This window comes from Urtica dioica, chromosome 4 (assembly GCF_054948205.1).
Source record: "Urtica dioica subsp. dioica isolate 48M chromosome 4, U.dioica_male_clone48M_v1_H2, whole genome shotgun sequence".
NCBI classification, from domain to species: domain Eukaryota; kingdom Viridiplantae; phylum Streptophyta; class Magnoliopsida; order Rosales; family Urticaceae; genus Urtica; species Urtica dioica.
In genome coordinates this window covers 37,973,213-37,987,964 of record NC_142759.1, presented here as the reverse complement: position 1 = coordinate 37,987,964, position 14,752 = coordinate 37,973,213, and positions in this window count along the sequence as shown.

Here is a 14,752-nt window from a genome sequence, read left to right as displayed (position 1 = left end):
TCTCTCTCTCTCTAGTTTATTTTCGGTTTTCTCTTGTCTTGGCACCTAGGTCCTCACTCGACCTAGTCTTTAGCTCTGCGACTTCGAGACTCGTTCTCAAGTCGTAGTGTTTAAAAGTGCCCACTCACTAATTCCTTCTTTTCGAGTGATTTAGTGATAGAAACTTTCGTGGTTGCTCGAGGTGCCGAGGAAAGAAAAGAGAGACGTGCTGCGAGGGGAGACGAACGTTGCCAACCTTCCAAAGGCTCATCAACGTTCAAGCATCAAAAAGGTTAGTAACTTTTAAAGCTCATATTAGTTTTTATTTACATGCATATGCTCTTGTCTAGGTTAGTAAAAACTAGTTTTACTTAAAAAGAAAATTTTTAAAATTCCGCCGCTTTGCGAAGCGTTTAATCTTTTTCTTAAACCCTAGATCGATTCCAACAAATGGTATCAGAGCTATGGTCAAAGGAATGCATGTGCATGTTTTTTAAATTATGAGCTTGAAAATCGTTTTCGAAAGTTTACTAATTTTGTGACAAGTTAGAATTGTAATCTTAGATTTTTTTTAATTTATTGCTCTTGTCTTTAAATTAAAAAGCATGTTGATTTTCTATGAGTTTGGGATGATGTTAAAACACATTAGAATCAGTTCTAAAAGTTTTTAATTTTTTATATTGAAAAACGTGTTTTAAAGGTTTGAGAATTTTTGAGTAAATTTTGTGACTAGTTTTATTTTCTTACTAGTTCCGTTTATTTACTTGAATCGTTTTATGCATGTTGTTATTTCTTTTATTCTATGTTGTTACCCTGCTAATAAAACACAAATAAAAGCTTTAAACAACCTCATAAAACGTTCCGTTACACTCGATTCTTTTTCGCACCTAAAAGGACAAAGCTTTAATTTATTTCTTTTTCTTCGAGCTGGAATGTAAACCCGCATTAAAAGCGGCATAACTCTCTGCTCAGAAATCGAAATTTAATGATTCTTGAATCAAATTAAAGCTCTGTCTGTCCTCTGTCCAATGCCACCGGTTTCGGCTCAAAAGGACATCGGAGCCGCCAGTTATGGCGATTTTACTCCGAGGTGCGCGGCTGTCTGAAACTCCAGTTTTTTTAGAAATCCGGATTTTCAAACCCCACTACCATGAGTTATAGAACTCTAATGAGAAAACTTTCTTGAGCAAAAATGTTTTTCATATGATTATAAACATGATGTGTAAAGATTAAAAGTTTTGTTTTTTGAAAGATTAATTGAAATTGAATTTTTACAAAACTAGTTTGAATTTTGAAAAACCGTTTTCACTTTCAAACTTGAAAATATTTTGTCATCCAAATCAAATAAATTTTCAAAATGTTTTCAAAACTATATCTATATCACATATGTTCAAAATCTATATGCTCTTGAAATTTTGAGTGGGAGGTCTCTTTGTAGACAAAACCGAAAAATAAAAAGATGTGTAATCTCAAACTTTCAAGTGTTCGAGTGAGTTGAAGTTCACACTTCCCTCACGCACTTTCCCGAAATAGAAAATAGGAAAAGATCGAGTATGTCCCTTGTGCCTTTATGCACTAATACTGCTCTGAACATGTCGATCTAGGATTCTCTTCTAGTTGTCCGCTCTGTCGCTCTCTAACTAGGAAATTTGTTTCCGAACTTATAAGAGTCGATGAACCAACTCCAAAAACTAAGTGGGAGGGTTATATTCGTTGTTTGTAACCCGCGATCCCCAACACTAGTGAAAGATGCAATAACGTGGGACTAAGAGCCGCTCTTGCGACCCTCACTTAAATGTGAGTACTCCAAGGCGTTATTGCTTCGATCATTGCTCAATGAGCTACGTCCGAGAGTGATGCAATGATGGCAAGGCCTCCCCTTGGGGGATTGTTTTTCAAAGCTGATCTTTTGGACTAAGTGGTTGGTTGCACACTTAGGCTCAATCCCTAGTATCCTTCCTTAAGGCTCTGCGAAAGGATATGAGTGATCAAACCAATTTACAAGGTGGCTAGTCAAAATGATGTACTGACATCTTGGCTTAGCATTAATGATGTGTCATTTACTTATAAAAGGAGATTTTTTGCGGCCTTCTCTTGAGGGAGTAAATTATCGTTTGGTTTATAACACCTTTGGGTTTTACAAAAGTCTTAATAAAACTTAAATCCTAAACCAAAGACTAATCATAAACTTGTTTCAACTTAAATAGGCAATATGTCTCTCAACCCACTCTCAATCTTTCTTTCCTCGATCAAACTCGAAAACGAAAACTGCGTAGATTCGAAACGTAACCTCGACATAATACCTACCGTTAACAAGCACAAATGGGTACTCACCACCCCGTGTCCTCCTCTGACGAATGATGATTCAACTCTAGAGGACAATGACGCCTTAGCGGCCTGGCTTCGATCCGATGAGATTGTGAGGTGCTATATCTTAGCATCTATGAACAATATGCTGAAAAAGCAACATCGTGACATCGAGACTGCCGCCGACATGCTCTACAATCTCCTTGAGAGTTTTGGAGGGCAAAGGCGTCAAGCAAGGCAAAAAGCAGTCCGACAGTTTATGAACTGTCATATGAAGGCTAGGACTCCTGTTAGAGACTTCATGATACTGATCATTAGTTTTCTAAATAAAATGGAAATCCTAGGATCTGAGACTGATGGGAAGAATCTCATAGATATGATCTTAGAAACTCTCCCCGCATCTCTTGATACCTCCAACATGAACTACTCCATAAACAAGCTAGTGTACACTGTTACCAAGCTTATGGAGGAACTTCACACTGCTGTAGGTCTCACTAAGAGAAAGAGGAATCAAGGAGAGGCACATGCTACTGAGCAAAAGGCCTCCACCTCTGGAACTGTGAAGAGACCTTACAAGGCCGATAAAAAGAACTGTCCCGCCTATCTCAAAGCAAAGGAACACTGTATTGTACTAGTTACCGAAGCATGCTTAGTAGCTGATAATGTATCATCGTGGATTATTGACTCCGCTGCTACTAACCATATTTGTTGTTCCTTGAATGGTTTCAAGAAAACCAAAAGCTTAGAGGAAGGCGAGTTCTGTTTCAAATGGGGTGATGGGAGCCTGGTGTCTGCGAAGGCTGTGGGATCCGTGACGCTGTCTTTTGAAGACCGCACCTTAAACTTGAATAATGTTTATTTTGTTCCTACCTTTGGGAAGAACTTAATATCCGTTGCTCGTCTTCTAGAGCAAGATTATTGTTTAAAGTTCATTAAGAATGGAATTCGTATTTCGTTTCCTGATAATTCTTTTGTCACTGATGCATGTATGAAGAATGCTATTTTCTACATCTATCCCACTAAACCTTCTCTTTTAGACACCGAAATAGATGATGATCTAATTAGGGAGCCAAAGAGGATCAAACTTTCTGAATCCTCCGATCTAACAAAATCAACATACCTCTGGCACTTAAGACTTGGTCATATCAGTCTAGATAGGATTAAGAGACTTGTGAGGGATGGTCCACTCCAAGCCTCTGCAATAGGTTCACTACCTACTTGTGAATCCTGCATAGAAGGAAAAATGACTAAGCGACCTTTCTCCGATAAGGGTCGAAGAGCCACTGAGTTGCTGGAACTAATACATTCTGATGTATGTGGTCCGCTCAACCAACAGGCATGTGGAGGATACGAATACTTCGTTACCTTCACTGATGACTACTCAAGATATGGGTTTGTCTATTTGCTCAAACACAAATCCGAGACCTTTAACGTATTTAAGGTCTTTAGGGCTTTAGTGGAAAAGCAAACTAGCAAAGTGATCAAAACCCTTCGATCTGATCGAGGTGGTGAGTATATGTCTGGAGAGTTCGATGACTTTCTTAAAGAAGAAGGTATTGCTTCTCAGCTTACCGCACCTGGCACACCTCAACAAAACGGAGTGTCAGAGAGAAGAAACCGAACTCTTATGGAGATGGTTAGATCAATGATGAGTTACTCATCACTCCCGCTTTCCTTTTGGGGATATGCCCTCGAAACAGCCGCCTACATTCTGAACCAAGTTCCGTCCAAAACGGTTCCTGGTACTCCTTATGAACGATGGACTGGCCGTAAAGTGAATCTTGGCCGCATCCGAATTTGGGGTTGCCCTGCACACGTGCTGAGGCAAAAGACTAGCAAGTTGGCTAGTAGGTCAGAATTGTGCCTGTTTGTAGGATATCCGAAGGAAACCAAAGGTTTTACTTTCTATAGTCCCGAGGACGATAAGACTTTCGTTAGCACGAATGCTCGTTTCCTTGAGGAGGACTTTATGAAGGATGCGAAACCTAGAAGCAAAATTGTGCTTGAAGAAAAGTTGGGTGAGGAAGCTTCTACCTCATCTGTAAAAACTGTTCTTACCCCAACTGAAACACAACCTAACTCATCAGAATCTCGTCAAGTAGTACTTCGACGTAGTGGGAGGGCTACTCAAAAGCCTGACAGGTACATGTCTTATGGAGACTCTCTTGTAGCCGTCTCTGACATGGATGATCCTGTTTCCTATAGCCAAGCAATGGCTTGTTCTGAATCAAACCTTTGGCTTGACGCCATAAAAGTTGAGATGCACTCGATGTATGTCAACAAAGTCTGGAAACTTGTAGACCTTCCTGAAGGGATTAAACCCGTAGGGTGTAAGTGGATATACAAGAAGAAAAGGGGTCCTGATGGGAACGTTGAGACGTTCAAAGCACGACTTGTGGCGAAGGGTTATACCCAACAAGAAGGGATTGACTATGAAGAAACCTTCTCGCCAGTCGCGATGCTTAAATCCATCCGCATACTCCTATCCATAGCTGCAGCTCTCGACTATGAGATCTGGCAAATGGATGTCAAGACAGCTTTTCTGAATGGCAATCTTGACGAGCGCATTTACATGGCTCAACCAGATGGTTTCGTGGATAAAGGTCAAGAGACCAAGGTTTGTGAGTTGCTTAAATCCATTTATGGACTAAAGCAAGCATCTAGGTCATGGAATATTAGATTCGATGAAACTGTAAAGAGCTTCGGCTTTGAACAGTCAATAGATGAGCCTTGTGTTTACAAGTTAATACACGAAGGCAAAGTTGTGTTTCTGGTACTATATGTCGATGATATACTACTCATTGGTAATGACGTGGGTAAGTTATCTGAGGTTAAGGTCTGGCTAGCAAAGCAATTCGATATGAAGGATCTAGGAGAAGCCGCGTACATTCTGGGAATCCAAATCTTTCGAGATAGGAAAAACCGGACCCTGTCGCTCTCTCAAGCATCTTATATTGATAAGGTGATGGATCGCTTCTCGATGCAAGACTGCAAGAGGGGTCAAACACCCTTTAGGCATGGAGTTTCACTCTCTAAGGACCAGTCTCCCAAGACTGCACAAGAGATTGAAGACATGAGGAAAATTCCTTACGCCTCTGCCGTAGGAAGCCTCATGTATGCTATGCTTTGCACCCGACCTGATATATGTTTCGCCGTTGGCGTAGTTAGTCGTTTCCAATCCAACCCTGGACCCGAGCACTGGATTGCTGTTAAGCATGTTCTTAAGTATCTTCGAAGAACTAGGAACTTGATGCTTACATACTCAGGTACTGACCTGACTATGACGGGATATACCGACTTCGATTTTCAAGCGGATAAGGATTCCAGGAAATCCACTTCGGGATCTGTGTTCATCCTTAATGGTGGAGCTGTTGTGTGGAGAAGTATTAAGCAATCTTGCATTGCTGACTCCACAATGGAAGCAGAATATGTGGCTGCTTGTGAAGCATCCAAAGAGGCTGTATGGCTTAGAAAATTCCTTAAGTATTTGGAAGTTGTTCCAAACGTCGACGAGCCCATGACCCTTTATTGTGATAATAGTGGGGCTGTCGCTAACTCAATGGAACCTAGAAGCCATAAGCGCTCTAAGCATATTGAGGGGAAATACCATTTGATTCGAGAGATCGCGCAACGCGGAGACGTGGAGGTGAAGTAGATCTCTGGAAGATCTATTCACCAAGGCCCTAGCGAACCTGGTCTTCGACCAACTTCGAGAGGGATTAGGCATGTAGGACTACTCACATCTTCTTTGAGTCAAGTGGGAGTTTGTTGTCAATGGTGCCCACAAGAAGAGTAGTAGTGTCTATTTATGTACATTTGATGTCATATAGTCTTACGAAGACTCTTGCTTGTAATTGCCTATCTATTCATTAATAAAGTTGAAACGTTCATTCAATCTTCCTTGTCTGAAGCTTTATGATAAAACCATAGTCTTTTAGTCCATAAACAAACTTAACAACTTACGAAGAGACAAATGTAGATTTGCATGAACAAACTCTTCGTAGTTTGCTTAAAACGATATATTCGCAATCTTAGGGTCAAAGGACTATTGACCTCAGTATGATTGTTAGAAGAATCTATGATGTCTGGTTATGAGGCATTGAGAGTTGGAGACTCTATAGTTCTTCTAGGTATCTTCCGAAGGTACTGAATTGACCAGTGCACTTCTAGAGACAATATAAGAACAAACCATTTAACCTCTTATGTCTCGAAGTCACTATGTATGAATTGCATCATGCTTACCTTAATCCTGAAATGAGACATGTCATTTCACACCTTAGTATTCTCATTTGAGAAAGTCAAATTTCGGACTCACTATGTGATTCCGAACAAGGCCTATTGGTGAAGTACTAAGTTGTGAGTCTGTCATGAGTAACTTTGTGAAGTTCTCATAGATATGGAATTCATGTACAAGATTGCTGAAATGCAATGTATGTCACCTCATGCTTTGTTCCTTGGAGTGTGAATAAATGAACTGGCCAGTGTCCAAATTGAGTCTTGACTCTTTTGGATGAAACAATGTGACTTGTTAGCTCCTCGTCAATACATTGTTTCTAACTTATTCACAAGCGACAAAGGAGTTGAGGAAATAACAGCTAGAAGGGTAAAATGGTAATTTAGTAAATCCCGACTAGCTGATGACATTCATGAAGGGTAAACATAGATAATATTCAGTGGATCCGCTCATCATAATTAGGTCGAATTCTTGAGTAGAAAATAAATTCATTTGAACCGAGAGATTTTCAGTGTCAGCTCTTTAGTGGAGTCAGTTGGCATTAAGCTAAACTTGGAAAAGGTTTGTGAACTTTTGAGTCCAAGTGTTTAGCTAAAGCTTTGTTCATTTGGGTCCATGAGGTCACTGTCACGAATCACATCGATAGGAATAGTTAAACTGGAAGCTAAGCCAAAACAAGAACGAAAATAGTTAAAAGGGTATTTTTGTCTTTTGAGACATAAGGATGAAATGGATGTCAATAAATTTTGACAAGTTCATTTGATGACTTAATGTCACTCGGCCATAATATGATTAATTGGGCCTTGTGAATTAATTTCATTTCATAAGAATTTTATTGAAAACTCTTAATGGGCCTTTTTCATGTTCTCATGAATAAATGAAGAAGCTTCTAGAAGCTCCTTCTAGAAGTGAAATGGGCGCCCATAATACCCAAGGAAAGAGAGTTTATTTTGTGCATAAATGTATTTAGATACTTGCCAAAAGAAAAAGAGGAAACAAATTTCCCACACATGCAATGGGAAATTCGGCCAAGTGAGAAAAGGGAAAGCCAAGGAACAAAAAAGGAAACAAATCCTTGCCTCTAGGAGGCAGCCTTGGGCGCCCAACAAGGAATGGGAAATGAAGGATTTTTGCTCATGAATATGTGATATTCTATAGAAGAGGAAACTACCTTATTGAAGGTGAGACCTCTCCTATAAATAGGAGCCCCATTTCCTCACAATTCATTCATCCAAGTTTAAGAGATTTGAGAGACTCTCTCTCTAGAACTTGGCCGAAGTCCTCTTCTCTCTCTCTCTAGTTTATTTTCGGTTTTCTCTTGTCTTGGCACCTAGGTCCTCACTCGACCTAGTCTTTAGCTCTGCGACTTCGAGACTCGTTCTCAAGTCGTAGTGTTTAAAAGTGCCCACTCACTAATTCCTTCTTTTCGAGTGATTTAGTGATAGAAACTTTCGTGGTTGCTCGAGGTGCCGAGGAAAGAAAAGAGAGACGTGCTGCGAGGGGAGACGAACGTTGCCAACCTTCCAAAGGCTCATCAACGTTCAAGCATCAAAAAGGTTAGTAACTTTTAAAGCTCATATTAGTTTTTATTTACATGCATATGCTCTTGTCTAGGTTAGTAAAAACTAGTTTTACTTAAAAAGAAAATTTTTAAAATTCCGCCGCTTTGCGAAGCGTTTAATCTTTTTCTTAAACCCTAGATCGATTCCAACACACTCCGTCTTCTCGAAGCATCAGCCCACAGCATCAACCTCCGTCTCCGAGACCTCAGAATGAGCACGCCTTTGCGAAACGCAAAAGTGCAGTCGCCTTCCAAGCTGGCCGAGACAGAAGCCATGATCTTCCCCTAATAGGTCACGATTACACAATCGTCGCCCTGCTAGTCACCGTTGAGTCCCATGGACTCCGGGTCGAAGGTATCGTAAAACAAAACGCGATCGAAGAAAGACTTGGGCGTAATCTCACCAAAAGATCAACAAGCCGTGACACGCCAGCACGCCTCTGCACGAATGCACGCCCTACCTGCCCGCGCATGTCCCCGCTGCTCCGGGGCTAGAGCGATGGATGCGAACGTGTCCGCCTCGCCCACGTTGAGCTATGCCTCTCATCCGCTTGGATCCTCCTCCACATGTTGATCACACACTCATGTTGAGAGAGGCAGAAAAGCAAGAGAGCATACTTGCAATTGCAAGAATAATCTCTATAATCACAAAAGCTTCGCGACGGCGAAGCCTTGGGAAATAAATTTTCCTCAAATACCCGGCGGAAACAACTAAAAGTTCACCGCCCGGGGCCTCCCGAGCGATAAACTTGGGGGGCTAATGTTGTCGGTCGTTTTCAAAAAACCCGGAACAACGAGAAGACATGCCGCTCAAAGGGCCGACGGTCAGGCCAGAGGTCCTGAAGAATGGCAAGCCTTCTGTCATGAGTCGACTTGCAAGTCCTCGTGCCATACGCTCACGCTCCTCGAGTCGAGCCTCGAGTTGTCCTCCTTGAGTCGAGCCTCGAGTCGTCTTCCTCGAGTCGAGACCCGAGTCGTCCTCCTTGAGTCGAGCCTCGAGTCATCCTCCTTGAGTCGAGCCTCGAGTCGTCCTCCTTGAGTCGAGCCTCGAGTCGTCCTCCTCGAGTCGAGCCTCGAGTTGCTCCTCAAATCGAGTCACTCTCATCAAGTAGAAACCTTCATATTTCACGTTGCAAGTGTGGTATCTGAAGACCCCTAAAGGCCCACAAAAATCCGACAAAACAGGCCGTGCGCCGCGCCGGCCAGCCGCTCGCAGTAAGCCGCGCCGGCCACCGCTCACAGCAAGCAGCGCGCCGGCCGCTCGCCGCGCAGCCCTCATCGCGCGCCGCGCCAGGCAGGCCGCGCGCCGCGCCAAGACGCGCCCGCGCCGCGCGCTCCATGCGCCGCGCATCCCGCACCGTGCCCAGTGACCTGCGCGCCGTGCGCCTCCACTTGACGGAGCGCACCGACGAAAAAGAAGCCTTCTAAGGCCCTCAAACACCTATAAATACCCCCTCTCATTGAGGGGAAAGCGATCCCATTCATTCTCAAGGAACTTGAGACTTCTCTCTGCTTCTCTGGATGCCATCCTTGGCCTGAAGCGAATTCTCCTTGATTTCTCGTTCTCAGAGATTCTGAAGCGCTTTCCGGGGACTCCCGAGTGCCGCCTCTCTTGATCGAACGATTAATCTTGAACCCACGAGTGCTCTTACGGTTTTCGACTGAAAATCGCCTACGCGTCTAGCACCCTAGACGCGTCCACCATTTCTGACAAGAAATCGCCTACGCGTCCGGCATTTCCGACTAGAAATCGCCTACGCGTCCGGAATCTCCGCCACAACAAGGAACTCTTGACTTAGAGTCTTCCACATCTCCGAAAGAGAGAAAACACACATTCTCTCTCACGCTCGCGATCTCCGAAGTTCTGAGACACCGCCGAGGACTCCTCCGCGCATCGTCTCCTTCGTCGAGTACGCTTCTCCATTAAGGCTCCGCGCCTCATACTGCGTCTTACACGCCTGAACTACGTTCTGACCTGATCCCACGCACGGGTACATAGGCAGCCGACACCCAAGGCACGGTCACTCCCCCTCCTCACCCCTTCTCTCCTCTGAGAGGTGGGTTGATCGGAGAAAACCTAGCTCGAGACTTTCGAGTTCACATTTTTGGCCCGGGTGCGATCACATGGTCCGGCCTTGGATCGAACCGCCCGAGGTTTTCAATAGTTGTTCATTTTCGTGCGACAACAGAATCTATGATGTCAGGTTATGAGGCATTGAGAGTTGGAGACTCTATAGTTCTTCTAGGTATCTTCCGAAGGTACTGAATTGACCAGTGCACTTCTAGAGACAAGATAAGAACAATCCATTTAACCTCTTATGGCTCGAAGTCACTACGTATGAATTGCATCGTGCTTACCTTAATCCTGAAATGAGACATGCCATTTCACACCTTACGTATTCTCATTTGAGAAAGTCAGAGTTCGGACTCACTATGTGATTCCGAACAAGGCCTATTGGTGAAGTACTAAGTTGTGAGAATGTCATGAGTAACTTTGTAAAGATCTCATAGATATGGAATTCATGTACAAGATTGCTGAAATGCAATGTATATCACCTCATGCTTTGTTCCTTGGAGTGTGAATAAATAAACTGGCCAGTGTCCAAATTGAGTCTTGACTCTTTTGGATGAAACAATGTGACTTGTTAGCTCCTCGTCAATACATTGTTTCTAACTTATTCACAAGCAACAAAAGAGTTGAGGAAATAACAGCTAGAAGGGTAAAATGGTAATTTTGTAAATCCCGACTAGCTGATGATATTCATGAAGGGTAAACACTGATAATTTTCTATGGATCCACTCATCACAATTAGGTTGAATTCTTGAGTAGAAAATAAATTCATTTGAATCGAGAGATTTTCAGTGTCAACTCTTTAGTGGAGTCAGTTGAGATTAAGCTAAATTTGGAAAAGGTTTTGTGAACTTTTGAGTCCAAGTGTTTAGCTCAAGCTTTGTTCATTTGGATCCATGAGGTCACTGTCATGAGTCACATCGAGTAGGAATAGTTGTTGTCGCTGTTTTTTGGACAACCATTTAGGAGTCAAAGGCGGTTAGACCTAAGGCCGGACCAAGTTGTCTCGCCTTGACTCGAGCGTGTCGGACTTGGTATCCCAAGCTGTCCCTTAGCTGTTGGTGGTGTCTATCTCGTCCAAGCACCTGAAAAGCAAGCAGAGAGGTGTGAACTACAAAGGGGAAACAGAGGGGTTGCCTCTGTTTACCTCTCCGACGCTCAACATTAGTAGGATTGAGGTGGATATAGAGGTGTAGGTGTTTAGAGGCCGAGACTTGAGAGAAACGAGCGAGGTACGAGTTAGACATCGTTTCAACACTCAAATTCGGATTACCTGGACCGGGGGAGGGACCCCGGTATTTATAGGCGACCAAGGGGCATTTTGGGCATCCCCTTGGCCGAGGGATAGCCTTGGCTCGGCCATTGGCCGAGGCTGGCCCTTGGGCCGGCCAATGGCCGAGGCTGGCTCTAGGGCCGGCCAATGGCCGGAGGTAGCTCGGCTCGGCCATTGGCCGAGGCTGGCCCTTGGGCCGGCCAATGGCCGAGGCTGGCCCTGGGGCCGGCCAATGGCCGGGGCTGGCCCTGGGCAGCTTGGCTCGGCCATTGGCCGAGGCTGGCCCTTGGGCCGGCCAATGGCCGAGGCTATTTGGGCCGGCCATTGGCCGAGGCTGGCCCTAGCGCCGGCCAATGGCCGGGTGTAGCTCGGCTCGGCCATTGGCCGAGGCTGGCCCTTGGGCCGGCCAATGGCCGAGGCTATTTGGGCCGGCCATTGGACGAGGCTGGCCCTGGGGCCGGCCAATGGCCGGGGGTAGCTTGGCTCGGCCATTGGCCGAGGCTGGCCCTTGGGGCGGCCAATGGCTGAGGCTGTTTGGGCCGGCCATTGGCCGAGGCTGGCCCTGGCCCTAGGGCCGGCCAATGGCCGGGGCTATTTGGGTCGGCCATTGGCCAAGGCTGGCCCTAGAGCCGGCCAATGGCCGGGGCAAGTCGCCGAGACGCGTTCGACGTCGGTTCGCCTTCTCTCGGCCGCGATCGGGGTCGGGCCGATAACATTAGCCCCCCGAGTTTACGGCCGAGTGAAACTCGTGCGGTAAACTCAAGATTCTCGCCATCGTTGGCCCACCGGAGCAGCCCGTCGTGAAAAGGTTTGGCTCGACCCCTTTAATTATTATTTTTCTTTAGGTCGCATCATTTTCCGTACGCCTCGTATCGTTGCACGTGTCAATGGACCCTACCAACCACCTATCGGAGTGTGGGTCCATCGATAATGACCTCTTCCCTTTGCTCGGGAATCAAGATGCGAACTTAGATGATTTTTGGGTGCAATTCTCGTCCCCTTTGGTTACCCACAACGCGCCGCTTTCACTTTCTTCGAACAACCAAGTGGCAGAGATGACCGGGGGCGATTTTCACTCGATCGAAGCGTGGCTGGCCGACGAGGAGGAGGGCATGCATACCGGGGATGGCCCCTGCCGTCAGGGGGATGCCGGCCCAGGAGCACCGGGCATCGGGGAGAATTGGATCGACCGGCGTAGAGGCGCGCTCGGCGAGTCGGGTTCGGGCGAAGGTGCACCGGCCCTCGTCGGCGTTGTGCATGCCGGAAGTGCCGCCGGAGGAGACCCAGATGGCACTGGGGACGCGCGCGGCCTGGGTGGAGTCGCGCTCGGCGAGGCGGGCAATGGCGAAGGTGTGCCGGCTACCGCCGGCGTTGTCTGCACTGGAGGCGTCGCCGGAGGAGACCCGAGCGGCGCTGGTGGAGCCGCGCTCGGTGAGGCGAGCCCGGGCGGAGGTGCGCCGGCCCTCGTCGGCGTTGTCTGCGCTGGAGGCATCACCGGGGGAGACCCAAGCAGCACTGGTGGAGCGCCCGCCCCGGGAGGAGTCGCGCCGGTCGAGTCGGGCGCTGGGAGCGTCGCGTCGGCCCTGGGCGGCGACGCCGGGGCTGTTTGGCAGGCGAGCGGCGGCGAAGGAGGCTCGGGCAGTCTGGGCCCGACCTTTCCTGAGGAGAGGCGTACCAGTGGGGGGCCGCTGGAGACGGGCGGCGCTGCTGGCGAGAGCGCCGGTGCCGGAGACGAGGAAAGTCGGCCGGACAGCGTCAGTCGGGGGGCGGCGGCCGAGGCGCTGGTCTATCGTCGAGTGAAGCTTGTGCGGTAAACTCAGGATTCCCGTCATCGCCGGCCCACCGAAGTGACCCGTCGCGAAAAAGGTTCGACCCGAGCCTCCTTCACTATTTATTTTCCCTTCTCTGGTTTCTTTTTGTTTTTTTTTCTTGCCTCGCTGCACGTGCCAATGGTCCCCACCAACCACCTGTCGGGGCGTGGGTCCGTTGAAGATGACCTCTTCCCTCTGCTCGTGGACAAAGATGTAAACCTAGATGATCTTTGGTCGCAATTCTCACCCCCTGTGGATACCCAAAACATAGCGCCCCCATCACCGCCTTCGGGCAACGGGTCGGTTGAGATGGCTGGAGGCGATCCTCGTTCGGTCGATGCGTGGTTGGCCGACGCGGAGGGGGGTACGCGCACCGGAGTCGTCGCTAGAGGGGACCCCGAGGTCGTCGGGGATGCGCGGCCTGGGGGAAGGTGCGCCCGCCGAGGCGAGTCCGCGCGGAGGCGGGCCGACCCCCGTCGGCCTTGTCTGTTCTGGAGGTATTCCCGGGAGAGGCCCAAACCGCGCTGGTGGAGCGCCCGCCTTGGAAGGAGTCGTGTCGGCCGAGCCGGGCGCAGGGAGAGCCGCGCCGGTCCTGGGCGGCGACGCTGGGACTGTCTGGAAGGCGAGCGGCGGCGAGGGAGGCCCGGGTACTCTGGGTCCGGCCTCCCCTGAGGAGGGATGCGTCGGTGGAGGTCGATCGGAGGCAGGCGGCGTTACTGGTGGTAACGCCGGCGCTAGAGACGAGGAGCGCCGGCCGGACAGCGCCGGCCGAGGGGCGGCGGCCGAGGCGCTGGTTGCCCTAGCCCTAGGGGTCGGTGGCATCCCACCTGGCGAGTCGGGCCGTGCCGCCGGGCCAGGCGCAAGTGCCGATGGGCCGGGCGAGAGCCCAAGGAGCCCGGGTGGCCTGGGCGCGCGAGGAGACTCTCTAGACAGGCCGGGCGCCGACGGTGGGCCCGCTGCCGGGCCGGACAAGGGGGGACGGGGCCGGCTGGCTCGGGCGGCGGCCGTGAGAGGTCTGCAATCCGTGGTGACTTGTACTGCTCGGGCGTTGATGTCCTGAGCTCGCTCTCGGTCGTTAGCTTCGCGAGCTTGAGGAAGCGTTATGGCATCCCTGACTCGGTGTCGATCCTGAGGCCGTTGCCCGACGATCGCCCGACCTGTCCTCCGAAGGGACACGCGGCCGTTCATGAGGCGAGTCTTCACGGGGGGCTACGGTTACCTTTCCAGCCGATGATCCAAGAGCTATTGATTCAGTTGGGGGTGCGCACGTCGTAGGTGTCTCCGTCCTTCTACCGGGCGGTCGTCGCGTGCCACATGATGCTCTACAGAGCGAAGAAGCGGGCAGTCACCGCCGACAATATCCAGGATCTCGTGGTCGTCCGCGGGGTCACGGGGAAACCGGGCTTCTACTGCGCGTGCCCTCGGAAATGCATCTCCATTGTTACCAAGGTTACCTCGAAGCACCAGTACCCTTGGGTGTGGGTTTCTGAGACGGCCTTTGGGTCCGCGCCCTTAG